The sequence below is a fragment of the Oratosquilla oratoria genome, chromosome 9, assembly GCF_046742065.1.
Source record: "Oratosquilla oratoria isolate Oo_2021 chromosome 9, ASM4674206v1, whole genome shotgun sequence".
Taxonomy (NCBI): Eukaryota; Metazoa; Arthropoda; class Malacostraca; order Stomatopoda; family Squillidae; genus Oratosquilla; species Oratosquilla oratoria.
In genome coordinates this window covers 21,844,536-21,867,429 of record NC_134785.1, presented here as the reverse complement: position 1 = coordinate 21,867,429, position 22,894 = coordinate 21,844,536, and the positions used below count along the sequence as shown (strand labels likewise).

Here is a 22,894-nt window from a genome sequence, read left to right as displayed (position 1 = left end):
TTTCTAGTTCCTACTTACAACCGTTCCATCTCGAAGGAAATGATTTCACACCATTGGCTTGTTCCCCCAAAGTATTGTCTGAATCTGGGAGTTCTAAGCTTTCTGATCTAGCAAGTTCCCATTTAAGAGCATCAACAAGTTGGGGGTCTAGTTCCTCTACTACTTCTAGTTCAAATCTAGGAATTCCCAAACTTGGGGGCAGTAGTAGTCTTTCTTCACTAGCTAGCTCCAATTTAGAATCATCTAAGCCTGGGGGTATTAGTCTTTCTTCCCTAGCAAGCTCCCATTTAGGAACTTCCAAGTCTGGGAATACTACTCTTTCTTCACTAGCTAGTTCTCATCTAGGATCACCCAAGCCCGGAAGTACTACTCTTTCTTCACTAGCTAGTTCTCATCTAGGATCACCCAAGCCCGGAAGTACTACTCTTTCTTCACTAGCTAGTTCTCATTTAGGATCACCCAAGCCCGGAAGTACTACTCTTTCTTCACTAGCTAGTTCTGATTTAGGATCCCCCAAGCCTGGAAGTACTACTCTTTCTTCACTAGCTAGTTCTCATTTAGGATCACCCAAGCCCGGAAGTACTACTCTTTCTTCACTAGCTAGTTCCAATTTAGGATCATCCAAGCCCAGAAGTACTACTCTTTCTTCACTAGCTAGTTCCAATTTAGGATCACCCAAGCCCGGAAGTACTACTCTTTCTTCACTAGCTAGTTCCAATTTAGGATCACCCAAAGTTGGGGGTACTAGTCTTTCTTCTCTAGCTGTTTCTCATTTGGGAGTAACCAAACTTGATGATGAAAATTTCAAAACATCTAATGTAAAAGGAGACCAGCTGTCAGGGAATGATGATATCTCAAGTAGTTCTCTTGTTTCTAGTACAAGTTCATATATAATACCAGCACTTACAACAAATTCACAGTTTTCTGGGAGCAAACCAGGATTAGAATGTAGGGGTTTGGATTCTCGGTTGGGCTCATTTGGCAGCAAAAATAAATTCTTATCTTTGTATTCTGATATCACTCCTGAAAATTCAGGAGATCGGTGTGATGGTGCAGGATTTGAAGCTAATACAGGAGATGTAAGGGGTGAGATAGGTGCATCATCTCTCGAGTCTCTTGCTCAGTTACATCTTTCAAAGATACAAGAGCCCAAGTTTGGTGGCTACAGAAAGGATTCGAAAGGTCACATGGGTAGTTTGGTTTCAAGTGGGAAAGTAGAACCAAGTCCTGTTGATTTCATGTTCTTTTCTTCTCCTTTCGGGGATTTTACTGAAGACACTGGAAAAGATTGTGGAATGGATGATATCGATCTTAGTATTGCCTTCACTAAACAGCAGGAGTATGAGAAAATCAAACAAGATACAGAAATAGAGGTAGAGTTGGATTTTGACTTAGATGTAGAAGAATGTCCCTTTATATATGATGAAAAATTGAGGCACAGAGGGCCTATTAGTGACTTAGGACACTTGTTGATCAAATCGGAGTTTACTTGTAAAGTAAAGGAGTTCAGATTTAGTACCATTGAAGTTGACCTTCCAGTATTTGACTTTAATACTCCATCTCCTGATGACATAGTGCGAGAAAGTATTAATAAGAAAAATAAGACATGAGTTTGTTTATGAACATGAGAAAGTTGTTCACATATTGCCATGAATTGGTATAAAGTTTGGAAAGAGAATAATAAGAGATTTGTTACTTATGGTACAAATGAAGACTTAAAAGATCTAAGGTTAATTTTTTTTTTTTTTTATTATTATAAAAGGAAATTGTTTTATATATGGTACAAATGAAAAGACTATTTTTGTGATAGAACCAACTGTGAGTTTTTTATCTAAAGTTCAAACTTTTTGCTGTAAATTTAGTAAGTAGATCTCGGTGAAGATAGTGTTGCCTTTATTTATTTTTTCTTTCTTTAGTATGTATATTTTAGGAAGAACTAGGATTCATGATATTAAGTATTTAGTTGATAATTTTTGTGTGGAGAGTGTTACATAGAGAAAGGAAGCAGGAATTAGTAATTTTTTTTTATTATTTTACATGAAATGGTTATTAACTTGTGTATCATATATGGAGACTCATACCCACACAATTGTCAACATCAGTCCTTGGGTCCACAATTTAGGAAGAAATGTTGTGACTTGTCTGTGTTGCACTTTTGTGGGTCAGTTTCTCTGTCACCACAAGGGGAACCATTGCTAGTTGTCAGCTGTATGTGAAAAATTAGGGATAGGAGAGTCTAAGTTGATAAGAGACCTTGGGACTGGTTTGGAGAAGTGTCATCCCATTAGGGATGTACCTCAAGATGGAGATGAATGTTTTGAGGGTAACAGGAGGTGTTTATGATGTCTGTCTCGCAGAATCACATTCACATAAAGCTTTCTTCTCATTTGCCTATCCAAACTCAGTCACCAATTGTGTCACTCCAAATAATTGGCTGAAAGTGCATTGTAATCTGTAAATACAAGTAGTTCACTCCCCATATCCCTTTATTCTCACACGCCATTGTCAAACTTCTGCCCGCCTTTCATGTGTTTACCATCCATATCATCCCATCCATATACATGTTGAACAATTATTTGTCACATTACACTGCCCTGTTGTGGTCCCACATTCACTTCAAACTTCTTCATTCTCAGCCTTCAGATATACCCAATTATCTAGTGATCTATCAGTAAAAAGTCTTTACACAAATAATCAGGCACAGAAAAAGATGTTGTGCACAACCACATGTGTAAAAGCTTGACTGTTGTCAACAGACTTCTATTCAGTTTATTTGTAATCCTCCACAAAGCATATGTCAGCCCTATCATATGCCTTCTTCTAGTCCATGAATGGCTATAACATTCTTTAGGAAAAGAAATAAAAAGGGTTTATTCAGTGCTTTCTCATAGCTAGACTTTTTTCTCAGTGACCTGTCGAAGTTGACCACAGAAATCGGTAGCTTGTTATTGCATAAAACATTGATAGAAATGTGTATGATTATGAAACAAATGTCAAGTTTGTGATGTTTCAGTCACTTTCTGATTTAAAACTACTGCTTTTACACGAATCATTCAGTTCACTTTCAGAAAGACCTTAGTATTTTAAAATCAGTTTAGTTCAGAGGAGTTATGTGATAATCTATATATCAAGAGCTTTTTCCCCTTTATAAGGGAGGTAGCCAAATCAAAGGTATGTACCCATTCCACTCCCCTCCACCACCCCTTCCTCCCACTCATCTTAGCTCCTCATGGATGATGGGTCATCCCTGTATCCCATCCACTCCCTATGCAATTATACAGATGCCAGATTGTTATGATTTTGTTCAATAGCAGGCATCCATGTAATGTTAGTTATTTTACTTAAGCCTTGAATAATTAATATGAGTATACAAGGTCAAAGTAGTAAGCCTTGAATAATTGATATGAGTATACAAGGTCAAAGTAGTTTGAGGAACCAGAATAACAAAGGATATGGGAATGACAAAGGAAAAGTAGTAGAGGAATATGAGGATCATAGAAAAATAACAGGATATGTAAAACACAAATAGTTGGGAATTCCTTATTCAAAATGCTTTGGACTGAAAGTGTTTCATATTTATGATATACCTTTGGATCTCAGAATAATTGTGTAATTTCTTGTATAGAATGGGACAATTTGGGAATGAGACCATTAAACAACTCTGACACTGACCAATCCACATTATGAACACGCATTTTGTGAGTTTCTTATTATTAGCTCTTGTTTATAATATTATTTTCAGTCATATATATATATATATATATATATATATATATATATATATATATATATATATATATATATATATATATATATATATATATATATATATATATATATATATATACACATGGAGGTGAGGTGGCAAAATGAAAAGTTAAGGCTAAAGTATGGATTTTTATTCAGAACCAGACATTTTTACCTCATGGGCCCTCCTCAGTGGACTGAAAATAGGAGAATCAAAATCCATCAACATCTTTCATTGTGATCTGACGACCCTGTGTGACCTTACTCTTGTCTCATTCTCCCACACTCTCCAACTACCAGCTGTGCGGTTGATGAGTGTGAGTAAATGAGACTGGGGTGAGGTCATGCATTGTCTTCAGATCACAATGAAATCTGTTGATGGATTTTGATTTTTCTCCAATTTTCAATCCACTGAGGAAGGCCCAAGAGGCTGAAACATCAGGTTCTGAAAAAAACTCCGTACTCTAGCTTTATTTTTCATTTTGCCCTATCACCTCCATATTTGTCAATCTTTATGTATATATATATATATATATATATATATATATATAAATATATATATATATACATACACATATATATATATATATATATATATATATATATATATATATATATATATATATATATATATGTATATATATAGTCAAACCTTGGTTCTTGAACGTCTCTGAACTCGAACAAACCGGTTTTTGAATGAAAAATTCGAGCTGGAAATACCTCTATTTTCGAACAAAATTTCAGTTCTCGAACGACGCTGACACATGGCCACTGATGAAACATAAACAGTTCTCTGTTGACCACCGAGCTGAATAGTTGTGCTGTACTTTTATCAATTTTATTGCATTCAGGATTTATTTTTCCATGGAGGGGAGTGGAGGGTATTCAGGGATGGAATGGGTAGGAATGATTTTATGCCTTTTTCTTTTTGGCTACCTCCCTTGTAAGGGGGAAAAAGCCTTGGTATATGTATGTATTTATTTTTCCTACACTAGCCCTCAGTCGTGGCTCCTAAGAAAGCAAAAAGTGATGCTGGTCAAGGAAAAAGAAAAGTTGTGAGAAAAAAGAATCGAATTGAAAAAAGAAATTTTCGCAAAACATGAAAATGGCGTTTGTGTATCTGATCTTGCTGTTTTTATTTATTATATGATATATTAAGTGCAATTAGGTAGAAAAACATTCATCTGGTGCTTGGGAACGAATTAATCTCTCTCATATTATTTGTGGTGGGAAAATGTGATTCGGTTTTCAAACAATTCAGTTTTAGAACAGATTTTTGGAACGAATTATGTTCGAAAACCGAGGTTTGACTGCAATGTAAAAGAAATTAATTCGTTCCCAAGTGCCAGATGAATGCTTATTTACCTAATTACACTTTATAATATACATACATATACCAAGGCTTTTTCCCCCTTACCAGGGAGGTAGCCAAAAAGGAAAAGGCATAAAATCACTCCCACCCATTCCATCCCTGAATACACTCCACACCCCTCCACCCTCCCTCTCATCTTAGCACCTCCTGGATGATGGGTCATCCCTGCACCTTGTCCACTGCCCTGGGTCAGAAGCAGTGTTGCAAGACACAGCACATCCACAGCAAGGCCGTTTCATTAAATTGGCAACCCTTCCCTCTCCGTCCCCCCCATGCATAAAGGAGAAGACGGGGAGAAATCCCTTTGGGCTGCGTCAAAATTTGCTCACACATACTACCTTATCCCCCATCCCCCCGCCCATTCCACCTCATGCATCACAACATCATCCATATACAACCATTCTCCATTCACCCCTGTCTTCTGTCCTCTCCCATCCTTCCTCAACAAACATAACAGAAGTAAATTTAATGACAAAGCAACACTGTACAGTTATTATGTAATGTATGTACTGTATCCTTTTGGCTGCGATGTGACAACAAGCAACGTTTCCACATCCTCAAGTAATTGTGGTCATTGTTTACTATTGACAGTCACTCTTTTTGCAACATCAGCTGACTTTATCTCTTTATTCTTGAGAGTAGTGCAAATTGTAGACTTTGCCATACCATACTGCACAGCAAGATCAGATACATGAACACCATTTTCATGTTTTGTGGTAATTTCTTTCTTCACTTCGATTGTTTTTCTCACAATTTTTCTTTTTCCTTGACCAGCATCACTTTTTGCTTTCTTTGGACCATGACTGAGGGCTAGTGTAGGAAAAATAAATGCTGAATGCAATAAAATTGCACAACTATTCAGCTCGGTGGTCAACAGAGAACTGTTTACATTTTGTCAGCGTTGTTCGAGAACCAAAATTTTGTTTGAAAACAGAGGTATTTCCAGCTTGAATTTTTCATTTGAAAACTGATTTGAGTTTAGAGATGTTCGAGAGCTGAGGTTTGACCATATATATGTATATGTATATATGTGTGTGTGTAATATGTATATGCACACCAAAGGCCTCTTCCTCCCTTGTAAGGGATATTCAGCCAAGGAATGCTCCTACTCCCACCTAGGCTAATGATGCATGTATGCATCTACCAAGGACTTTTTCCCTCTTACAAGGGAGGTAGTCAAAGTCAAAAGCATAAATCCACCCCCACACATTTCATCCCCCACATACTTCACTCCCAGTCACCACTCCTCCCTCCCTCTTTTCTTGGCTCCTCTTAGATGACTGGTCATCCTTGCATCTCACCCACCGCCTTGGGTCAGAAGCAATGCAGCAAGACGTACCACATTCACAGGAAGGCCACTTCATTTAATCGATTAATCAGTGACCCCCTACTCTTTGTCCCATCATGCATTAGGAAAAAAAAAAAAAAATCCCTTAGGGCTGCACCAAGATATTATTCACATATACTCCCCCCCATCTTCCACCCACCCCCTTCCATGCATCACAGCATTATCCATACACAACCATTCTTCACACACCCCTATCTTCTGTCTTCTCCTTGCCTTCCTCAACAGACATTCCCCTGTGACACCAATATTTTACCATTGCTGAGTGGAAATGAAAAATATTTTCATTACGCAACTACATACATATACCAAAGGTTTTTCCCCCCTTACACGGGGGGTAGCCAAAAAGAAAAAGGCATAGAAATCATTCCCACCCATTTCATTTCCCATATATTCCAATCCCCTCCACCCTCCTCCCTCCCTCCTATCTTGGCACCTCCTGGACGACGGGTCATCCCTGCATCCTGTCCACTGCCCTGGGTCAGAAGCAGTGTCGCAAGACACAGCACATCCACAGCAAGGCCGCTTCATAAATTCGGCGACCCCCCCCCCCTCTCCATCCCTTCATGCAGGAAAGGAGAAGATAGGGAGAAATCCCTTTGGGCTGCGTCAAATTCTTCTCATACATACTTCCTCACCCCCCATCCCCACCCACTCCCACTCATATATCAAAGCCTCATCTATACACAAGCCTTCTCCATTCACCCCTATCTTCTGTCCTCTCCCATCCTTCCTCTAGAGACATTCCTCTCTTTTGTAAAGCCCCTTTCACCCCATCCATCCATCTCATCCTAGGACGCCCCCTCATATTCACTCCTTCCACCTCCGCCTTCCACACTTCTTATACTAATCTTTCTTCACTCATTCTTTCCATGTGTCCAAACCATCCTAATACTCTTTTGCAACTAAACATGAAAAAAAGTTTGTTGTTTTACAAATGGCAGCTTTTGTGTATACATATCCTATTTTCTTTTTTTCTCTGCCAATGATGTATGTTAGAATAACTTTTCACTTTTCAACATTCTGAGCAAACTGGTTTCAGTGTTACATAATTGAACACAAAAAAAAAGATAAGTAAAGAATATGGTAATGTGCAAATTAGAGCCATGTTGCTTTTCTAGAATACATTATGATTTTGTTGTAATTTATAATGTTTCGCTGATAACAGTGATTTGACGTGAATAAAGATATTACTGCGTGCTTTGATGGTAAACAAGCAAATTACTGGCACGGGACTGGTATCATACAGCACTACCTTCTTTATATTAGTATACAGTTTCTTTGTGATTATTTAAGATTATTTTGTTATTCATTATTTTAATGAAAAATAAAATAAATGATGATTATTAGGAATTATTCTGGGTACTGGTTTGTTATTTCATAAAGAGTTTGTGGTCTGTACTTGTGTTGGAGGGGGTTTTGGTGGAAAACGCGGATGGGTTTCTTCCGGTTTATTGGGGTGAGCCTGATCTGATACAATCTTGGCCTGGCAGCTCCGAAGTCAACTTTAGAGGTGCCAGATTTTCCTAGCTAAACTTAATCTAATTAAAAAATGGGCGTGGCCACAAGAAGGCAGCCAATTATATGAAAAAATGGGCGTGCCCCCCGAGAAGGGTAGCCAATAGAATGTCTTGAGGTGCAAGAGGGGGCCAGAGCCGTAGGTGTGAACTCTGACCCTGGATTGAGCGCAAGTTCGTGTTGTTTTGGGTGATTTGACAGATGAATGTAGGGGAGGTCACTTCATGACCTCTGATAGCGCAGCTGAGGTCCACGCGGTGAATGGGCCGTTCTTCGATGGGCTGAAAGGCCTCTCTTCTTGGAAGAGGAGGTAAGTCCACGCGATGAATGGACCGTTCTTCGATGGGGCCTCGCGTGAAAGAATCATCTGCCGCTAACACTTGATCATACACAATACAGTCTAGTTTTGAAACACTCAAGAATTTCTTTGTTGTGGTCCTTCTGTCACTAAGATCATTCAGGTTTTGGAACTTAGATTTTTGAAAATTTGATTTTTTAACTTGTATTTAGTGGCCAAAAATTAAACTGTGACTTTAATGGAACAGAAGAAAACAAATGTCAATAGATGAGAACATTGGAAAATGATAGATATATGGAGAGGAGAAGCTGATGAGGGCTGTGAAATTTTAAAATAAAATATCCTGTATAGAGATTTCAGAACATAACCAGATTTTAAAGAAGGGCTGGAAACTGATGTTTTGTGACTTGAAGATATAAGATATGGACTTAGGCTTGTGGGGGAGGGTTTGAAACCTGTATTTTTTATATTAAGATAATCTAAGGTGTGTAGTGGTGGAATTGCATAGGAAATAGTGGAGGAGTTGAGCTGAAGAAGGAAAGAATAAGTTTGAAATTTTTCATGTACTGTACATATGTATAATGCATTGGTAGGGGGTGTTGAAGTTTTCAGTTAATTCGTAAATTTTTTAAAGATGGTAACATCGACAAAAATAGTTTTGTGAGAATGACGGGAGATGTGCCTGTAAATATTGAAAGGGTTTTTTAAGTGGTTGATATAACTGACCAAACTAACTTGGAAATGAAACAAGTTGAAATGGAAAATTTAGTTGGAACAGTAATAAAAGAGAAGGGGACAAGAAATTAAATCAAAGAATTGTGAACTTAATGGAAGACCATCAAAACAGTGTCGCTGTTTAGGAACATATTTTGATTTTCATTACAGTATTTTAGTTGTCATTGTTTCAAACTGGCTGCCTCATATATTCCTAAGTGTGTTTACTTGGTTCTGCATTTTTTCTGCTATCCAGTGTTACTACATCATTTATTTACCTAGTTGTATTATACGGGAATGGAGCTATGTTTGTGGTGACCTGTCTTTGTATCCCTCAGCATTAATTTTATTCTTAAAATCTTGAATAGTGTTATGGACAAATAATCTTGTTAACATGATTCACATCCTTCCCTAAACAACACTTCCAATTGTTTGTTTAACTAAGGTTCCTTTGTAAATTCCTAGTTGTGTATGTGCTAGATTTACAAAGTGTCTGTTTGTGTGTATTTTCCCATGTAATGTACCAAAGAGAGGCTGAAGTTGTGTTTGGTCCTGTCTCAACATCCACATGCATTGATTCAAGAAACAAAACTGTCATCATAAACTACATTACCCACATTCACTGACTACAAGTCAGAGAAGACAATGCACAATACAATACTTCAACAACAGCCCCATTAGACAGCCTACTCAGCATAACCAACAAGCAGCATGAAAATTACATAACTTCTGTTTTGAATACTGGCTGGAAGATTTTATTCATTAGTTTAGTTTGCATTCTTAAATCTTCATATGTTACTCCTCTAGTTTTTAACTTGTATATTCCCTATGTTTCAGCTTGCTACTTACAGATCTGAAGAATAAATTAGGTTGATTCAGACATCTACAAGTAAATTCTTCTCTAAGTTCTTTTTCTTCTCTTCATATTCTTGTATATTAATTTGTGGCTTATTGTATTTGTCTTTTGTTTATAGGAAAATATAAGGCACAAGGAGCTTTGAAAATAGCTAGTAAAGCATCTGGGTTGAATGGTCATGTGTTGTGTCAGAATAAGGGAGGTATATTTATAGTAGATTGGCTAGTGAGGTTGTTAGATATGTAAGGGAGGGGAGGGTGCCAGAGGACTGGAGGAGTGCTTGTATAGATCTACTTTACAAAGGAAAAGTGGGCAAATGTGAATATAGTAGTTTTAGAGGAATCATTTTGTCAAATGTAGTTTGAAAGATGTATGGGAGGGTTTTGAGAGGATTAGGAGAGGAATAGAGTGAATAATTGGGGTTTAGGAAAGGTAGAGGGTTTGTGGAATTTTTGTGGTATGGCAGATTTGTGAGAAGTTTTTTGACAAAAGGTAAATATATTATTTTGGCCTTTATGGATTTGGAAAAGGCTTATGACAGGATAGAGAGAGGGAAGCACTGTGAAAGGTATTGCTGATATATGGGATTGGGTGAAAGCCGTTAAGGTCAGTCAAGTTTTTTTTATGAGAGTAGAGCTTGAGTGAAGATGGAATGGAGAGAGCAAGTGGTTTGAAGTGAAGGTAGGGCTGTCATGTTGCCAGGGCTGTTCAATGTATACATGGTGGGGTGATATGGGAGGTAAATGCAAGGGTGATGGGCAGGGGATAAGAAAGGGTTAGAGATGGTGGAAAGAAAGAGGTGAGCCAATTGTTTGTGAGGCAGGTTGGAGGGTCTGAGATAGTGATGGAGTTTGGGAACATATGTGATAGGAGGAAGTTAAAGGAGAGATGTACAAAAGGAGAGGGTAGCAGCACATTGGAAATAAATCCTAGAGGAGTGAGGCTGGAGGAAGTAGATAGTTTTAAGTATTTGGAGTCACATGTGGCAGGGAATGGAGGAGTGGGGCTGGAGGTAAACTAGAATGAGGGAAACAAGTTAATATTTTTTGGGGGGCTGCTGAAAAGTTTCATGAGAAATAGGCATCAGGGAATGGATGCAAGAAGAAGATTATGTGAAGGAGTTATTGTGTCTACAACACTGTATGAGGTGGAGATTTTGAATTTAAGAGGCTGAACAGAGAAATTAGATTTAAGATGAAATGTCGTGAGATATGGCAGGGCTTACAAGGTTGGATAGAGTGAGAAATGAGGTGAGGAGGAGAGCAGGGGTGGGCAGGGAGCTGGTAGTTGGGCTGATGAAAAATTATTGGGATGGTTTGAGCACATGGAAAGAATGACTAAAAAAAAAAAAAAAAAAAAAAAAAAAAAAAGGCAGAGGTGGATGGATTGAACTTGAGGAAATAACTGAGGACAAGATGGATGAATGGAGTGAAAGGGGCTTTGAGCAAGAGGGGAATGTCTGTTTAGCAAAGAAGGGAGAAGGCAGGATAATAAAGACATAGTTCTTCTGCAGGCATCCCTAGACTTGTGGTAATAATCTGGTGTGGATTAGGTGATTCCTTTGCAGCCCAGATTCTCCATTGTAAATTTGAATGCACTAGAGCACAGAAGTATACTCGTATAGGTATGTTGAAAAAAGTTTTGGAATTCCTCAGATTTTAGTGATGTTGGTTGTTCTCCAGGGGTGAAGGGTGGGGGGATGGGATCCATCTGCTGCAGTGACTGTTTGATAGCACGTAGTGGAACCTTTTGGTAAACATAAATTTTGATTGTTCCACCTGCCTGTTTGTAATTATGAAGTTGCCTGGGTCACAGTATTTGAACTGTGTTGCACTTGCCCCTCATGAAGCCTTCATAAGATGCTCTTTAGGTTATTACAATTTCTTCTTCTTCTTCTTCACGTTCTTCTTCTTCTTCTCTTTTTTCTTCTCTCTCTTCCTCTTCATCTTTTTTGCATTCTCCTTCTCCTCCTTCTCCTTCTCCTCCTCCTCCTCCTCCTCCTCCTCCTCCTCCTCCTCCTCCTCCTCCTCCTCCTCCTCCTCCTCCTTTTCCACCTCCTTCTCCTTCTTCTCCTCTTCTGGAATGTGGAGAGAGTAATTTGTTGTCATGCAACAGAGGAAACTGTACTGCATTTTGCATTCCCTATATCAAGAATCTCCTTTCCAGCATTCCCCTCTTGGGATTTTTGAGAGCACAGCAGCAATAAGCCATCACTCTGTTTAGACTTTCTTGTAGAAGAAGAAAAAAGAAAAATAGAGAGAGAGAAAGATTGATTTGATTGTGGCTGCTAAACCGACTCACCTAGTTTGTGTGTGTGTGTGTTTGTCCTAAGTGAGTAGATGAAAGTGGGTCACTCATGTTTTAAAGGTATTGGTTATATGTATATATTGTTTTTCATGATACCCATATGTAATTGTAAGATAGTACAAGTTTTTAAATGTATATTTTAAGGTATCAACTGGAATTGTTGAATGGTGCTGTCTAAATGTTGTTTATATTTTTGCATTGCTTTCCTAAAATTGCCTAGATTGATATAGCCGTATAAATGACCTCTTTGAAACTGATACTTGGAATTGTTACATTGAGGTTGAGAATGTGTGTGTATGCGTGTGTTTGTGTGTGTGTACATGTGGTAAGCAACCAAATGAAGGTGTGTCATTCATATTTTAAGGTAAGGGTTATCTGTATATATTGTTCTACATGATATCCTTTTGCAGGTGTAAGATTATACAATTTTTTAATGCATCTTTTATAAGGATATCAATTTGAACTGATGAGTGACATTGTCTGGTGTTGCATTGGTTTTTCCAACCCAGCCCAGTTTAGTCTAGCCCTATCTGTGGCCTTTTTGAAACTGTCACTTGCAATTGTCACATTGAAGTAGAGAATGTGTGTGTCTGTGTCTGTGTTTTTTCAACAGTATAAATAGTGCTTTCAACAGTAACAGGTAAAGTATGTTAAAAAGGTATTTGACATTGTTCAAAAGTTTACTTAGGAATTAGCAATAAAAGCTCTGTATTGCCTCATTATATTAGTAGTGGTTTGATTAAAGCATTTTAATTGGAAAATCTCTGATTTTAACCACATTTGCAAATTGTCATTCAACTAGAAGTGGTACCAAATTTGAGAGATGAAGGTTTTGTGTTTTTATGAGTGGAATTCTATTAGTTATCATTGATTATTTAGTTTTACATACATGTTGAAGTAATGTCTTTCATGAAAAAAGAGTTATTTTTTAATATTTGTAATAAATGTGTCAGTAAAGAATAAAATCAACTTCATATACATTCATAGTTGAATGTAATATGTAATCACACAAAGAAGTTGCATTATCTTCCTATGTTATTCATTATGTGCACGGCTTTATTAAGGAGAGGCAATAACTCAGTAGCCTCCCCATACAGAATGGACCTCCATAGGTTAGTATACATAAGATATAATCTATCGAAGAAGATCATCATGTCAGTTATCTACAATGACAAGAAATGGCTGACAAACTTCATAGCTGGCTAAGACTTCGAGTGACATAAAACAGCTGTGTATTGGGGATCAGAGGTTGTGCAGTTTAGTTCCCCAAGGAGCATTACTATTACCAGTATTGTTTGATTTGTTCTCTCTCAAACTTGGACCACAGCATCAAAGTTCTCACAGATGCACAAGAATCAAATGTTATTGCACAGCAACTACAGAACTGCAGCTAATAACATAGAAATACCTAGAGCTCTGGCTGACTTGAAACAAAAATGCAGCATAACTTCAGAAATCACTAAAACAGCCATGGATCACAGAAACTATGAAGGAATTAAACTGATGATCTGTACCACATGACAAAAAAAAAAAAAAAAAATCTTAGGCCTCTCACTTCTCACATAACATGTACATGCACTTTAGTCCACAGGCTGTACAGTGAGAGCATACAAGAAATTGAGCAATACTAAGATCATTGGGAAATACCAGAGTTGCCCAAGAGAAAGAAACCCTAATTACAGTTTACAGACATGTAAGAACCAGTTTGTCTCCTATGCAGTTTCCAGCAATCAAGAAAACGAAGATATTCTAGAGACAGTACAAAAGAAAGCACTAAGAATAATAACAGGATGCATCAAAGCCACCCCAAGTAACCACCTGAACTCAGAAACCAAGATTCTATCTATAGAACAGCACATGAAAATGACAGGCACACAGTTCTACTCAAGAGCCTCACATTTCATAACTTCACTACCATCAGACATGATCAGACTGCAACAACAGTGAACTCAACACCCTGATCCAACAGTTTATCTGCTTTGTGGACACATGTGCCACTACTAAAACCCTCCTCCCCACTACAGACAACACCACAAAGATCCAGTCAATCCAAAGCCAAGCAGGTAACAAATCGACAATGACAATAGTTAACATGTACATCCCCTCCCAATCATCCCCCACAGTTCCTAACACCATTAGACCTAACCTTAAGTAAATTGCCACTATCCTTAACCTTATCTTGGGCAGTGATTTCAATGTCAAGTCATTGGCCTGGCATGTCAACAACCCCAATATGGACACAGGGTTTGATTTACAAACACAATTTATTGACCATCTTGAACAACACCCGTAATCACATATCCCTATCAAGCCCTCTACATCCCCTCATCTCCTGACATCACCTTCTGTTCCCCCTGCCTAACCCCAACAAACAACTTTATGGAAAATGGTTGGAGCCCTCAGATCCAACCACCTTCCAGTCATCATCACCACCAAAATATGGTGCGCCCCAGTTGGCCATAAACACACAAATGCACCAATTACAAGAGAGCAAACTGGGAAGCTTTCACTGAAGAGAAAGAACAACAGTTTAAGACACTAATCACAAAGATGCTGCTGTGTACACTTTAAATACAGTCATACAAAACGCAGACAAGAAATACATCCTAGAGGTGACAAAAAGTCATACAACCTTAACTTCAGACCAGAAATCAAGGCCACATCAGACATGATGCATTTAAACACACTATCCCCACATCAATTCCTCAGAACATAACTGACCAAATACTGGCACTATACACAAAGATGAACAACAAAAGACACAAAATTGGCAAACATTTGTCAGCACATTTAATCATGGAACAAACACCAGAAAACTGTACAAGGCACTCAACAGCATTACAGTATCCAACAGTAACACAACACATTCACACAACAATAAAAGTTGAAAACGGTGACATGAAAAGTAGAAAATATGTAGTAATAAAAGCACAGTCTTGGACAGAGAGTGATCATTCCAAAATGTTGGAAGACACAAAGAATGCACTAACTGATTTGCTAAAAGAAGGAGGAAACATAGTAATTATGGGTGATTTTAACTCAAAAGAAATATGTTGGGAAGAAATGAGATTGAAAGGTGGAGAAGACCTCTGGGGAAATATACTACTGGATAAACAAGTAAGCAAGATGCTGTAATGCCTGCCATTTATGTTATATTATTTGTTTATTATTATTTGTCTGTTTATTATTTACTTGATTTTCATTTATTATTATTTATCTGTCAATATAATATTTACTATATACCTGTTTGTATATTCAACTATACCTATGCATTTATTTATTTTATATATTATTATTTGTGTTACAATATTTATTTATCTATCATTTTTATATATTATTTTCCAACCCACCTAGTTCTGGACCAAAGGGTCTCCTGTCTGCATCCTCTTCCTTTGTAATCCTTGGTAATCGTTTGTAAACAAATATGTACCAAAACAGAAGCTAGAAATGGTGTACATTAAGTGCTGGTACAACAAAAAATGTAGTGAGGCTAAAGATACATATACCAAGGCTTTTTCCCCCTTACAAGGGAGGTAGCCAAAAAGGAAAAGGCATAAAATTATTTCCACCCATTCCATCCCTGAATACACTCCACACCCCTCCACCCTCCCTCTTATCTTAGCACCTCCTGGATGACGGGGTCATCCACCTTGTCCACTGCCCTGGGTCAGAAGCAGTGTCGCAAGACACAGCACATCCACAGCAAGGCCGCTTCATTAAATCGGCGACCCCCCCTCTCCGTTTCCCCATGCATAAAAAGAGAGGACGGGGAGAAATCCCTTTGGACTGCGTCAAATATTGCTCACACATACTACCTCACCCCCTATCCCCCTGCCTATTCCACCTCATGCATCACAACATCATCCATATACAACCATTCTCCATTCACCCCTATCTTCTTTCCTCTCCCATCCTTCCTCAACAGACATTCCCCTCTTCCTCAAAGCCCCCTTCACCCCATCCATCCACCTCATCCTAGGATGCCCCCTCATGTTCACTGCCTTCAAAATTGGCAAACATTTGTCAGCACATTTAATCATGGAACAAACACCAGAAAACTGTACAAGGCACTAAACAGCATTACAGTATCCAACAGTAACACAACACACTCGCACAACAATAAAAGTTGAAAACGGTGACATGAAAAGTAGAAAATTTGTAGTAATAACAGCACAGTCTTGGACAGAGAGTGATCATTCCAAAATGTTGGAAGACACAAAGAATGCACTAACTGATTTGCTGAAAGAAGGAGGAAACATAGTAATTATGGGTGATTTTAACTCAAAAGAAATATGTTGGGAAGAAATGAGATTGAAAGGTGGAGAAGACCTCTGGGGAAATATACTACTGGATATGACCATCAAATACACAATGACTCATTGGGTAAAGGAAAACACCAGATATAGAAACAATGAGGAACTGTCGAGACTAGATTTAATATTTATGTTAGAGCGTGAAATTGTGGACAGAATTGGGAAGAGTGACCACTTACTAATAGAGTTCGAACTAAAAGAACAAATTTATTTGAAAAGAAATGAGAAACATAGAAAAGATAGACTAATGTACAACAAAACAGATTTTGAGAAACTGAAAAAAATTTCAAAAGGCAAATTGGGAAAACTTCTTAAATGAAGAAAAAGATGGAAGAGAAATGGAACACATTAAAAGAAATTTATAATGAGGGAATAAACAGGCTTATAAGTGCTAAAAAGAGACAGGCTTATAAGAAATACAAGTGCTCGGGTGTACCTAATGACTATCAAAGTTATGTAATGATACAGAGAGTACAAAAGAGTCCATAAATGAAAACGACAATACGGAATGAATGTCATTGATAAATCCAAAGAGAATACCAAAGAATTTTATAGTTACATTTGAGATAAAAAGGTTATTAGGAATCATATTGGCCCTTTATTATATGCTGATGGTCAACTTGAATATTCAAATGAAGGAATGTGTGATATTTTAAATAACTATTTTAGCTCAGTACTGTATTCATAAATGGAACACTTCAAAGTGAAGTCCAAACTGAAACCTGTGAAAAGTCTAGGGTAAACTTACTACGGTAAATATAACAAGAGAAAAAATTAAAAGGTGTATAGAGAAACTTAAAGTTAATAAAACACCAGGGCCTGATGGTTTCCATCCAAGAATCTTAAATGAAAATGAAAAATGAGATTGAGTTGTGTTCCATTAAAAATTGTTTTCAAGAAATCCATCATGTCTGGAGATGTCTCAAGGGAATGGAAGCTAGCTAACATTACTCCTATATTCAAAAAAGGTGACAAAAAGAAACCAAATGACTACAGGCCTATAAGCTTGAATTTAGTCATAGGAAAAATGATGGAACCTATCATCAGAGATACTATCGAACATTATTAAGTTACTGTTTGATAAATAATAGCCAGCATGGATTCAGACAAAAATGTACTTGCGTGACTAACTTACTCGAATACTACTTACTGAATTAGCTTTACATGGAATAAGTGGTAGCCTATTAAGTTGAACTAGTAATTGGTTGATTGATCGAAAACAGAGTTCTTCTAGATGGAAAAATTTAATGAGTGGAGTTCCTCGGGATTCTGTTCTTGGGCTACTTCAGTTCATAGTATATATAAATTATATAGACCATGGACTGAAATCTATTGTCTCCAAATTTGCTGATGATACAAAATGTGCAGAATGGCAAATGATCACCTGGGCCTGACATTGACAGATTGGAAAGAGTACAATGGCGAGCCACAAAACTGATTCCAAATATCAAAAATAAATCGTACGAAAATCGACTAAAACATATGAATCTGTTTTCCCTAAAAAAGCGTAGACTCAGAGGTGACTTGATACAGGTCTTTAAAATTCTAAAGGGAATTGACAACATCAAAAGTGACCAAATTTTTACATTGAATGAGAATCAGACAAGAAACAATGGTCTCAAACTGTCCGGAAATAGATTCAATTTGGAAGTAGGTAGAAACAACTTTGCCAACCGTGTAGTTAATGAATGGAATAAACTTCCTGCACAGGTAGTGCAATGTAGTTCAGTTCAAAGCTTTAAGAATCATTTAGATAAATACCTAAGTAAGATGCTGTAATGATTATAATTTATCTTATATTATTTGTTTTTGTTTTGTTATCATTTGTCTGTGATTTTTATTTATTATTAGTTATATGTCAATTTATTATTATTTACTATTTACCTGTTTGTTTATTATTTAACTATACCTATGCATTTATTTATGTATTTTATTTGTTATTTACATTATCATAGTTTTTATTTATTATTTTATTATTAATATGATTTTTTTTTCGCATCCGACCTAGATATGGATCAAAAGGTCTCCTGTCGGCATGCTCCGCCTTTGTAATTCTTTGTAATCCTTTGTAAACCAATTGGGTATTCAAGAAGATTTAGATAAACTACAGAAATGGTCTGAAATGTGGCTAATGAAATTTAGCACAAGTAAATGCAAGGTAATGCACATAGGTAAAAATAACAGTAAGTACGATTACAAGTTATTTGGAAATTCGTTAACAAAAGTGGACAATGAAATGGATCTGGGTCATAACAGTGATCTCAAATCATCTAAGAATATTTCAGCCTCTGAGAAAGCAAATAAGATTTTAGGACTGATTGCATGGTCTTTTGACTTCAAAAGACCATCTCTCATTAACAAGCTTTAAAAATTATTAGTTTGTCCACATTTGGAATATGCTGTTTCCGAATGGTCACCAAATCTCATTAAAGACATTGACAGATTAGAAAATTGTACAATGGTGAGCCACAAAACTGATTCCAAATATCAAAAATAGATCATATGAAAATCAACTAAAATATATAAATCCGTTTTCCCTAAAGCATAGACCCAGAGGTGACTTGATACAGGTCTTTAAGATTTTAAAAGGAATTGACAACATCAAAAGTGACAAAATTTGCATACTGAATGAGAATCTGACAAGAAATAATGGTATCAAACTGTCAGGAAATAGATTTAATTTGGTAGTTGGTAGAAACAACTTTGCCAACTGTGTAGTTAATGAATGGAATAAACTTCCTGCAGAGGCAGTGCAATGTAGTTCAGTTTGAAGTTTTAAGATTCGTTTAGATAAACAAGTAAGCAAGATGCTGTAATGCCTGCCATTTATGTTATATTATTTGTTTATTATTGTCTGTTTATTATTTACTTGATTTTCATTTATTATTATTTATCTGTCAATATAATATTTACTATTTACCTGTTTGTTTATTCAACTATACCTATGCATTTATTTATTTTATATATTATTATTTGTGTTACAATATTTATTTATCATTTTTATATATTATTTTCCAACCCACCTAGTTCTGGACCAAAGGGTCTCCTGTCGGCATCCTCTTCCTTTGTAATCCTTGGTAATCGTTTGTAAACAAATATGTACCAAAACAGAAGCTAGAAATGGTGTACATTAAGTGCTGGTTCAACAAAAAATGTAGTGAGGCTAAAGATACATATACCAAGGCTTTTTCCCCCTTACAAGGGAGGTAGCCAAAAAGGAAAAGGCATAAAATTATTTCCACCCATTCCATCCCTGAATACACTCCACACCCCTCCACCCTCCCTCTTATCTTAGCACCTCCTGGATGACGGGGTCATCCACCTTGTCCACTGCCCTGGGTCAGAAGCAGTGTCGCAAGACACAGCACATCCACAGCAAGGCCGCTTCATTAAATCGGTGACCCCCCCTCTCCGTTTCCCAATGCATAAAAAGAGAAGACGGGGAGAAATCCTTTTGGACTGAGTCAAATATTGCTCACACATACTACCTCACCCCCCATCCCCCTGCCTATTCCACCTCATGCATCACAACATCATCCATATACAACCATTCTCCATTCACCCCTATCTTCTTTCCTCTCCCATCCTTCCTCAACAGACATTCCCCTCTTCCTCAAAGCCCCCTTCATCCCATCCATCCACCTCATCCTAGGATGCCCCCTCATGTTCACTGCCTTCAATACCTCTTTTACTAGTCTTCACTCATTCTTTCCATGTGTCCAAACCATCCTAATACTCTTTCATCAACCCTATCTCCCAACTCCCTTTCCACCCCCGTTCTTCTCCTCACCTCCTCATTTCTCACTCTATCTAGCCTAGTAACCCCCATCATACTTCTCAGACACCTCATCTCAAACACATTCAAACTCCTTCTCTCTTCCTCTCTTATGTTCCATGTTTCTGCCCCATACAGTGCTGTTGGCACAATCACTCCTGCATACAGTCTCCTCTTAGCATCCATTCCCAAATGTCTAATCCTCATTACACTCATTAATCCACCAAGGCATTTACTCGCTTCTCTCAATCTACATTCTACCTCCACCTTCATTCCACCTTTTCCTGCCACATTTGCACCCAAGTATCTAAAACTATCCACTTCCTCCAGTTGCTCTCCCTTAATGCTCACTTCCAGTCTACTGCCACTTTCACCCCTTGTACATCTCATCACCTTTCTTTTACCCACATTTATCTTTAGCTTTCTTCTATCACATACTCTCCCAAACTCTGTCACCAACTTCCTCAGTCCCTCCTCCGATCCTGCCACAAGTGCAGTGTCGTCAGCAAACAACAGCTGGCTCACCTCCCACTTTTCTCCATTTTCTTTAACCATCTCCAATCTCTGACCCACTACCCTTGCATTTACCTCTCGTACTACCCCATCCATGTATAAGTTGAACAGCCAGGGCGACATAATGCATCATTGACGAAGTCCCACCTTTACCTCAAACCACTCACTCTCTCCATTTCTAATCCTGACGCAAGCTCTACTACTCTCACAAAAACTCTTGACAGCTCCTAGAAGCTTTCCTCCTATCCCATATATCTGCATAACCTCCCACAGTGCCTTTCTGTCTACCCTATCGTAAGCCTTTTCCAGATCCATAAAAGCCCAAAAAACATCCTTCCCCTTTCCTATAGCTTTCTCACATATCTGTCTTACCACAAAGATCTGATCTACACAACCTCTACCCGTCCTAAATCCACACTGTTCCTCACCAATTACTCCCTCTGTTCCTCTCCTAATCCTCTCAATCAAGATCCTCCCATAAGCCTTCCCAACTACACTTAACAAGCTAATCCCTCTGAAACTACTACATTCACACTTGTCCCCTTTTCCCTTGTAAAGTGGAACTATACAGGCACTCCTCCAGTCCTCCGGCATTCTACCCTCTCTCCAGCAAACATTAAATAACCTCACCAGCCAGTCCACCATCACTGTACCTCCTTTTTTTTTTTAAACATTCTGCTTGGCATCCATCCAGACCAGATGCCTTACCTGCTTTCATCATCTTAGCAACTGCCTTCTCTTCATCCTTCCTTATTTCTCCTCCATTTTCCTCACTCATCACGGTCATTTTCATAGCATTTCCCACTGCAACTATCTTTCCCTCCCTATCCTCCTTCACATTTAGCAACTCCCTAAAATATTCTGCCCATCTTCCCCTTACTGCCTTCTCTTCCATTATCATCTCTCCATCTGCACCTTTTACCTTTTCTTCTCTACTTGATTCACCTCCTCTTTCTCTCTTAATTTCTTTCCAAAACATATTTTTATTACTTTCAAAATTTACTGTCTCTTACCCCATTTCACATCTGCTCTCCTCTTTGCATCCTTTATCTTTTGCTTTACTTCTCCTTTCTTTGTACCTCTCATATGACTCCCTCATCCTATTTTGTAACCAATCTGTGAAAGCTCGCTTCTTCTCTTCTACAACCTTCTTTGTTTCCTCATCCCACCATTCACTACCCTTCCTTCTATTTCCTCCTGTCCTTCTTGTTCCACACACCATCCTTGCACACTTTGTGACTCCCTCCTTGAACCATCCCCATTCCTCCTCCACACCTAGCTCTACTCTATCCTTCACTCCCTCCCACTCCTCCCTCAGCTTCTTCTTGTACTCCTTCTCCTTTTCCTTTTCATTTAAAGAGTTCACTCTAAGCACCTCCCTACCTTTTTTCCCTTTCCTCTTTCTCCATCTATCCTCCACTCTCAACTTACCTTCCACCAAAAAATGATCTGATATTCCCCCACCCTCTCCCCTTAGCACATGTACATCCTTAACTCTTCCTATCATAGTCCTATTTACCACTACATAATCCATCAACGCTCTATCTACCACCCTTCCCTCCACCACCCTCTCCCATGTGTACTTATGCTTGACTTTCTTCCAAAACACTGTATTTGCTATCATCAACTCTAGATACATTTCCACCATCAACTCTCCACTACGATTCTTTCCTGGAACTCCACATTTCCCAACCACTCCATCAATTGGACCATTTCCTACCCTAGCATTAAGGTCTCCCAGTACTATTACATTGACATTTCTCCCTAAATCCTCTATGCACTCATTTAAATCTATCCAAAAGGCCTGCCTTTCTTCTACACTCTTCTCACTGCCAGGCCCATATGCACTTACAAAGACCCACATCTCCTTTCCCAGTTTCACCTTCATCCACATTATCCTTGAGGAAACCTCCTTCCACTCCACTACACATTTACCTATCTCTTCACTTACTAGAATAGCCACCCCTTCCCTCCCTCGCCCTCCCTTCACTCCTGATAACCTCCCACTTACACTCCCAAACTTACACTTACCCTTCCCTTTCAACTTAGTTTCACTCAAAGCCAACACATCCATCTTTCTTCTCACAAACATACTACCTATGTCTTCCCTTTTACTCTCATCTGTACCACATCCAC

At 38.1% G+C, this 22,894-nt stretch overlaps 1 protein-coding gene across 3 annotated transcripts in view; it reads left to right on the top strand.

Annotated features, from left to right (window-relative positions):
• HBS1 (translation elongation factor EF-1alpha (GTPase) HBS1) overlaps positions 1 to 22,894 on the top strand; it is a 75,947-nt gene that overhangs the window by 14,664 nt on the left and 38,389 nt on the right. The gene's annotated exons all lie outside the window — the stretch shown is intronic.